Below are 8,454 nucleotides of genomic sequence, written 5' to 3' on the forward strand. Positions count from 1 at the left end.
TATGTCTTTTTTTCAGCTTGCCCATAAACTAGAGAAGTAACACCTTGAGTGCTAATTATCAGACCCTGCTTTCCTGGAGTTTGAATGATTCTAGTATTTGTAAGATCATGAGATGGAGACCATTGTGCAAAATGTCCAGGATTTAGAGTCAGTGGACCTAGTCCTTCTACCTTACCTGATCTACCTTGGGAGAGATACTTAACCTTTCTCTCTAGACTTCCCTAAAATGAGGGGGTTGGACTTGCCATCCTAAATCACTGAGTCTATAGTCATTTAGTCAAAGGCCTTCATTTTACAGATGAGGAAACTGAGGCCCAAAGGGATTTTTTTATGACTTTTTCAAAGTTGTAAGAGGCAAAGCCAGGATAAAATTTAGGTCTTCTGATAACTAATCCAGGGTTCTTTCTCCTGGACCAGGCTATTTGGGGGGGAGAATACATCTCACCTAGACCATCACTTTAAGCAATTTACAATCTGAAGAGACCTGAGGCCTGTGCCCAGGAAGGTCATCAACTTTGGTGAGATACAGCAGGGTCAATATGGGGAAAGAGCTGAAACTCACATGAATAAGTTAAATAACACACAAAGTTAAGAATAATAAGCATAGGGTCAGGGCATGGTCAGAAGGGAGACATCAAGTTCAATTCAATTTACTAATTATAACCTAGTGTGCAGAGCTCTGCACTGGGGCAGGACAGGGAAAAGAAAAAGGGAGGGAATAGGGGAGTATATACAGTTAAAAAGTTTAGGTGAAGGGTGCAGCTATGTGGCACAGTGAATAGAGCACCGGCCTTGGGGTCAGGAGTACCTGGGTTCAAATCCAACCTCAAACAATAATTACCTAGCCATGTGGCCTTGGGCAAGCCACTTAACCCCATTGCCTTGAAAAATCTAAAAAACAAAAAACAAAAAAAAAGTTTAGATGAGACATAAATCCAGTCCCCATAAAGCTCAGATGACTTCAAAAAAACCTAATGAACAATGAATTTCAAATTTCTATGGAAGATCCAAAGGAGGAATGTTCTTATCTACAAGAAGAAACAGTCCTGGAAGGCTTCCTGAAAGAGGAGATATTAGAACAGCTGAACCTTGAAGGGAGACAACCTGCAGGTGGCACTAACAGAGGTGAGGGGGATGACTTGAACCCAGAGTTTCAGAGATCTGAAGAGGTAATAAGAATTCTAGCAGGGCAAACAGGACAAAATATATTACCATTGATTCATATTTCTATAGGGTTAGAAGGTTTTCAATGGGGTGGCTAGATGGTACCATGGATAGAGCACCGGGCTTGAAGTCAGGAAAGCTCGATATTCCTGACATCAAATCTGGCCTCAAACACTTACTAATTGTATGACCCTGGGCAAGTCACTTGATCTTGCCTTAGTTTCTTCATCTGTAAAATGAACTGGAGAAGGAAATGGCAAATCACTCCAATATTTATGCCAAGAAAACACCAAACTGGGATCATGGAGAATCAGACACAATTGAAATCAACTATACAACAAAGGTTTTCAGAGTGCTTTCTTCCTAACACTCTTAAACTAGGGAATTCAAGGGTTATTATCACTATTTTACAAGAAGATAATTCTGTAGTGGATAGAGCTCAGAACTTGGTCACCATGAACCAATCATTTCCCTGAGCCTCTGGCCATTCTTTAAGATTTAGCTACTAATTTAGAGACATTTTGATATACAGATTGGTAAACTGAGATTCAAAAATATTCAGTGACAGACCATACTAGAGCAGATTGCCTGACTTGTTCTGAATCCTGTACTCTGGCCATGACAGCAAACTGGAGAGCCTACAGGGGAGATTTGGAAGCAAAAGAAAGAGTTTGAGGTAGCCATGGGTTCCCTAGTGAGGTCAAAGGCTATCCTGGGGCTGCATAGTTATGGGGTGGAATAAAGAGAGTAAATAGGGGATGGTCATGGTCTCACCAGGAAAGTCAAGACTAGCCAGAAGCAGCCTCCAGCAGGGTCATAACTTACTGAAACTTCTCCTTATACAAAGAGGAAGGAAAGGTGACATTGTACAGGCATTGTCAATCCTACCTTCTGGTGCAGTTGTGGAGAAGAGAGAAGTCCATCCCCAGAGTCCTCAGGGTGGTAGGATGAAGCCAGAGAACAGAGGTCACTCCCCACCTGCCTAAGTGCCATTCATCCCCAGCTATTATGACTCAGGCACAGGTAAGAACCAACTTATATGTGGGATGGAAAGAAAGAAGGTAGGGCAAACCTCAGGTTCCTAGCTAAGCCCTTGAAGGTCCCAGAGGCTAGTGGTAAGGTAATATAGGGGACAGAGGACTGAGCCTGGAGTCAGGAAGATCTGAGTTCAAATCTGACCTGTGTGATCCTTGGTAAGTCACTTCAGTATGTTTGCCTCAGTTTCCTTATCTGTAAAATGAGCTAAAAGAAGGAGATGACAAACCACTCCAGTGTCTTTTGTCAAGAAAACCCCAAAAGGGATCACAAAGAATCAGCAAGAATAAAAATGACTAGGGGGTGGCTAGGGGGTGACTAGGTGGCGCAGTGGATAAAGCACTGGCCCTGGAGTCAGGAGTACCTGAGTTCAAATCCAGTCTCAGACACTTAGTAATTGCTGTGTGGCCTTGGGGAAACCACTTAACCCCATTTGCCTTGCAAAAAAAAAAAACCTAAAGAAAAAAAAAGAATGAAAATGACTCAACAACAAACAACAGTGGTAAGAAACCAGCTTTCAAGGCTGGAAAATACAAAAGACAAAAATAAGGTAAGAAGATGTGAGAAGACAGTGCCTGAGAAGGGGACCAGCTGTGGTCACTTAACCAAGGTTCAATGCCTTAACCAGCCTCACAAAGCTACTAAGTGTCTGAGATAAATTTGGAACCCAGGTCTTTGTGACTCCAGGTCTAGCATTACTAACTTTGCTACCACCTGGCTAAGAAGAAAAAAAGAGAATATTTGAAAACAAAAACCTCTTTGATCATCTGATGATTATGAGTGCCAGGCTTGGAGGCAAGAATCACATAACTTCTCTGCTTCAATTTCCTCATTTGTAAAATTTGTAAAAAAATTACGTAAAATTTGAAAATAATAATAATAGCACCTCCTTCCCAGGGTTGTCATAAGGATAAATTAAGATATTATTTATAAAGCACTCTACAAACCTAATAAAGTTCTATGTAAAGGCTAGTTATTGTTAAATCATTATCATCATCATCATTTATAGTTGGGTTTTAATATATCATGCATTTAACATAAATATATAATAAATATACATAAGTATTATTTAACTTATAAGTTCCAAAGCTGTCTTACATGTCTCCCACTGTACATTTTTCTATTCTATTAAGAGCACCTAAAACATATTTCATTAATGCTCTTTTCTTTTCTTCTATGTTGGAAAATCACTATCACTCTTTCAGTGATAGTGAAGCCCACCAAAAAAAAAAAAAAGCTCTCCCTTGGAGCAACACAATCAAGCAGTACAAATACAAATCGACACACTGACTCATCCAGAAGACCCTTCTTAAGATGAGTCTACTTCCCAAATATTCCTTCTTTCCTGAAGCCCTTGCTTTCAATTGGCAATAATAAAAAAAAGCACAATCTGTGCCCCTGTGTCCCTCAGTCTTTTGCTCAAGGTTTCATAATCTTTCTTGACAACTGGTATTATAACTTGTGCCCATGTGAATCAGCAGAAGTGAGTCACAGGGATGATGGGCCATAGAAGGTCATCTGTCATGTACTTGATCTGGAAAGATAACAGATCTCTCCATGATGAACATTTCTTTCTTTCTTTTTTTTTTTTTTTTGCAAGGCAAACGGGGTTAAGGGGCTTGCCCAAGGCCACACAGCTAGGTAATTATTAAGTGTCTGAGGTCAGATTTGAACCCAGGTACTCCTGACTCCAAGGCCAGTGCTTTAATCCACTACACCACCTAGCCGCCCCTGAACATTTCTTATGACCTAAATATCATCCATTAAATTGTGAGCTCCCTGAGAGACTGTCTTTGGGTGTGTGTGTGTGTGTGTGTGTGTGTGTGTGTGTAATTCAGTGCCTAATATACAATAAGTGCTTAATAAATGCTTTTTTTACTGACTTAGATCCTATTTTCTTTTTTAAATTTATTTTTATTAAAGATATTATTTGAGTTTTACAATTTTCCCCCAATCTTACTTCCCTCCCCCCACCCCCCCCCACGGAAAGCAATCTGTCAGTCTTTAGTTTGTTTCCATGTTGTACATTGATCCAAACTGAGTGTGAGGAGAGAGAAATATCCTTAAAGAAGAGACAAGAAGTCTAAGAGGTAACAAGATCAGACAATAAGATATCTGGTTTTTTTTTTCCTAAATCAAACTCCACAGCTCCTTATCTGGATACAGATGGCACTCTCCTCTGCAGAAAGCCCAAAATTGTTCCCGATTGTTGCATTGATGGGATGAGTGTGTCCTTCAGGGTTGAACATCACCCCCATGTTGCTGTTATAGATCCTGTTTTCAACTTCCCTTGAATCTTCCTGCCTCAGACTTTTATTCTGGCCTCTCTCAGGCTGCTCTCTCTTCTCTCTCTCTTCCTCCTTTTTTCTTCACTCAGATTCATATTCATTCTTCCCTCGACCCTTTCTCCCTGAGGCCTGCCTTCTTCAAAATCACACTCTACTCTCTCAAATCTAGCTCCTTCCTCCCTTTTAATGCCTTTCATCTCCCCTTAGACTCGCATTCTCTCTCTTCATTTATACTTTGATTTTCTCATTCTCCCACTTCAATCCCTTTTGATAACATCCTCAATAACATTTTCTCTTGGATCTCCCCTGGCTCTCACACTTCTGTTCTCTCCTGCTCAGATATTTGGTTTTTCCAGCTTATGTCTTCTTACTTCAAACTTTCCTTCTGTACTCACTTAAACCCTCCTCCTTCAGTTCCCCATTCTGTCTCCTCCACCAGACCTTATTCACTCATCTCTCAGACCCTTATGCTCTTCTCTCAAACTCTTACTCTCTCTTACCTCTGACCTTCAGTTCTTCCTGCCCCAGTTTGTCCTCTAAGATAATTTCTTCTTCTTCCCAATCCCTGACTTCCCTCAGATCATCACTATTTCCCTCTTCAATCCCTTACCCTCTCCTATCTCACTGTGATTTCTTCCCTTAAATTTCACTTCATTTTTTAAACCAGAGATATCAAAGATCATTCCTGTCATTTGTTGTCATTCTGCATTTCATCCTTTGCATTTACCATTTTAAACCCATTTTTTTCCATTCTTGGGACATTCACAGAAGAGATAAGTTCATGTTCCCAGAGCAGGAGGACAGGAGGAATCCTTAGTCGTCTCCCTTTCCTACAAAAGGACTAGGTGAAAGGAGGCAGGAAGTAAGGTAATTAAGGTGACCGTTACACCTTTTGCCTGGGTCATGTGTGTGTGAGGCAAGGAGCAGGTCACACGAGACAAGGCAAGAAGCATTTGATAGATTATGGTAGACTTTGAATACCAAGCAAATAAGTTTGAAATTTGCTTTATGGGTAATAGAATCACAGAATTTTAGAGGCAAGAGAGAGAACATGATAAGATTTTTACCTATAAGGGGCCTTAGAGATAATCTAGGTCAACACCCTTTGTGGTTGAGAAAATTACATCAGATGAGCAGAACCAGAAAAGCATTGTAGACCCTCACAGCAACATGGGGGTGACGATCAGCCTTAATAGACTTGATCATTCTTCAGTGCTACAATCAGGGACAATTTTGGGGTATCTGTGATGGAGAATACCATCTGTATCTAGAGAAAGAATTGTGGAGTTTGAACAAAAACCAAAGACTATTACTTTTAATTTAGAAAAAATCGTTATCTTATTATGTAATTTTGCTATCTCTTATACTTTATTTTTCTTCCTTAAGGATATGATTTCTCCCTCATCACATTCAACTGAGATCAATGTAAACCATGGAAACAATGTAAAGACTAATAGAATGCCTTCTGTGGGGGGTGGGGGGAGGGAAGCAAGAATGGGAGGAAAAATTGTAAAACTCAAAAATAATAAAATCTTTCTAAAGAAAAAAAAGCAAGGGGGTGGCTAGGTGGCATAGTGTATAGAGCACTGGCCATGGAGTCAGGAGTACCTGAGTTCAAATCCATCCTCAGACACTTAATAATTACCTAGCTGTCTGGTCGTGGGCAAGCCACTTAACCCCATTGCCTTGTAAAAAATCTAAAAAAAAAAATAATTAGAAAATTGAAAAAAAAAGAAAATTACATCAGAGTAAGGAAATGACCAAATTGTACAGGAACCCACATGTTCTGGTTAAAATCTCATAGCTCACTCCACTTCACATATTTGCAATTGAAAATTAGGGTTTTACACACACACACACACACACACACACACACACACACACACACACACTTTAATGATTACTCCCTTTTGGTCCAATTCTCCAGGGCTTGGGGAAAGGAAACTTGGGGAAGTTCTAGAGAGTACAGTAAATAGAATGATATAGAATGATGAAATTTTAATTAGAAAGACCTGAGTTCAGATCAGATCTGACCTCCAACATTCACTAGCTATGTGACTCTGGGTAAAACATTTATCCTCAGTTTCTCCATCTGTAAAACGGGAATGACTGTAACACCTACCTCCCAGAGAGTAAGGTACAGATGAAATGAGATAAAATTTGTTAAGTGCTTTGAAAATTTTAAACAGCTATATAAATGCTGATGCAGTTTTTTGAAGTTTTTTTTAATTTATTTAATTTTAATTTATGGAATAAATCAAACATTTCCAAACCTAATATGATAAAAAAAAAAGATCGTTGCACATGAAACTATAAATCTATTTTGTAAAACTTGGTATTCCTCTTAAATATGTAATATTCCTTTTTTCTTCTTTTCTTCCTTCCCCTGCCCCACCCTAAAGATGGCTATCAATAGACACAAATAGGTACACATATATAGAGAGAAATATAAGTACATAAATACATATATGTAGAATTGTTATATACATAATTTTATTTATCAATTCTTTCTCTGAATGCATCTTTATATGTCTTTTATTTTAATTTGTGTATGTATAATAGAGTGACTTAGTTGTTTATTCTTATTCTTTTTATTTTATCATCATCATCACCACCACCATCATCAGAAAGTTCATCAGCACAAAGGATAGTACCTCTTTGCTTTGCTTCATCAATAATAGAACCAGTCAGTTGAATTGGAGACAGAAGAAATCTTAATCAATCCTGGACTAAGATAGGGAATGTAGAAGCATCCTTAGCCTTCTTGGATTCTGTGGGTCCAAATCTTGTCATGCCCCACAAACTCCTGCAGAGGATTTTTTAAGATAACCTTCCATAAAAGAACAATAAGAGGAAATCTCTAGAAGCCCTCCTGGGTCTGGAGAAGTGCAACTGGAATGGTAATAAATTCTGCCCTGATTCAGTTGTTAGAGAACCAACACCATCTTATGGAAATAAAGAGAAACTGCTACCAAGTAGTCATCCTAGAGAGAGGAGAGTTGCACAGCAGAATCCCAGCATTCTGAGAGCTGGAAGGGCCCCTGAGAGACCATTTGGTCCAGTCTGCCCTTAACAGAGAAGAATTTCTGCAGCCTTCAAAGAAAATGGTTGCTCAGCCTCTACCTGAAGATCTCCAGTAGAGTCCAAAGGATTCCACTCAACATTGGGGGAAGAGCAGAGTGTATGATGTTGCCCATATAAGTTACATATGTCCTCATAGTTCTGTCTAATGGTGACCCATAGAGAGGCAAGAATGGACATCTACTGTGATCTCTTCAATGTCCCCCCTTTTGCATCTTAAACCTTTTCATTTATCATTCCTTCCATCTTCTTCCATTCACTGAGATCCGACTTCCTTCTGATGTACAGAGCTTCCCTGAATTTCCTTTAAATCAGCGATTGCGCTTCTACTCATACCCTCCAAATTACTGATGGAAGAGTTGGAATACTTGCCTCACATGGACACTTCATCTCTCCTCCTATAAGATTCATTCAATCTATATTTATCATCAATCAGGATTGTGGTGGCTAGTAGCTACTGGACTCCAAAATATTCTCATTCCTCCCTCAATGAGTTTAGTACCTGATTCACAGTCTTTCTCTTCTCCACAGCTCCTGCCCTTACACTGGGGGATTCCCATAGACATGCTGATACCATCACTTTCCAGATCATTTTACTCACTACATTCCATATCCTTGATTTTTCCCACCAGTAACAAGTGTTCCATTTCCAGTATTTCTTTATCTGATTCTAATTTGTTGTCATTCCATTTCTCCCTTTGCCTTACAATCTTTAACTTCCTTTTTTTTTTTGTCCTTAGGAACATGACCTCCAATCTCACCCCTCAGTTCTTTCCCAGTAAGTCATTCCTGTACTAGATCCATTCTCTCCCCTTCCCCATCTTAACTCCTTGGGTCTCTTAGGAATCCTTCCAACTCTCAGAATCCTAGGATGCTGCAGTATAAG

This window comes from Macrotis lagotis, chromosome 8 (genome assembly GCF_037893015.1).
Source record: "Macrotis lagotis isolate mMagLag1 chromosome 8, bilby.v1.9.chrom.fasta, whole genome shotgun sequence".
Taxonomy (NCBI): domain Eukaryota; kingdom Metazoa; phylum Chordata; class Mammalia; order Peramelemorphia; family Peramelidae; genus Macrotis; species Macrotis lagotis.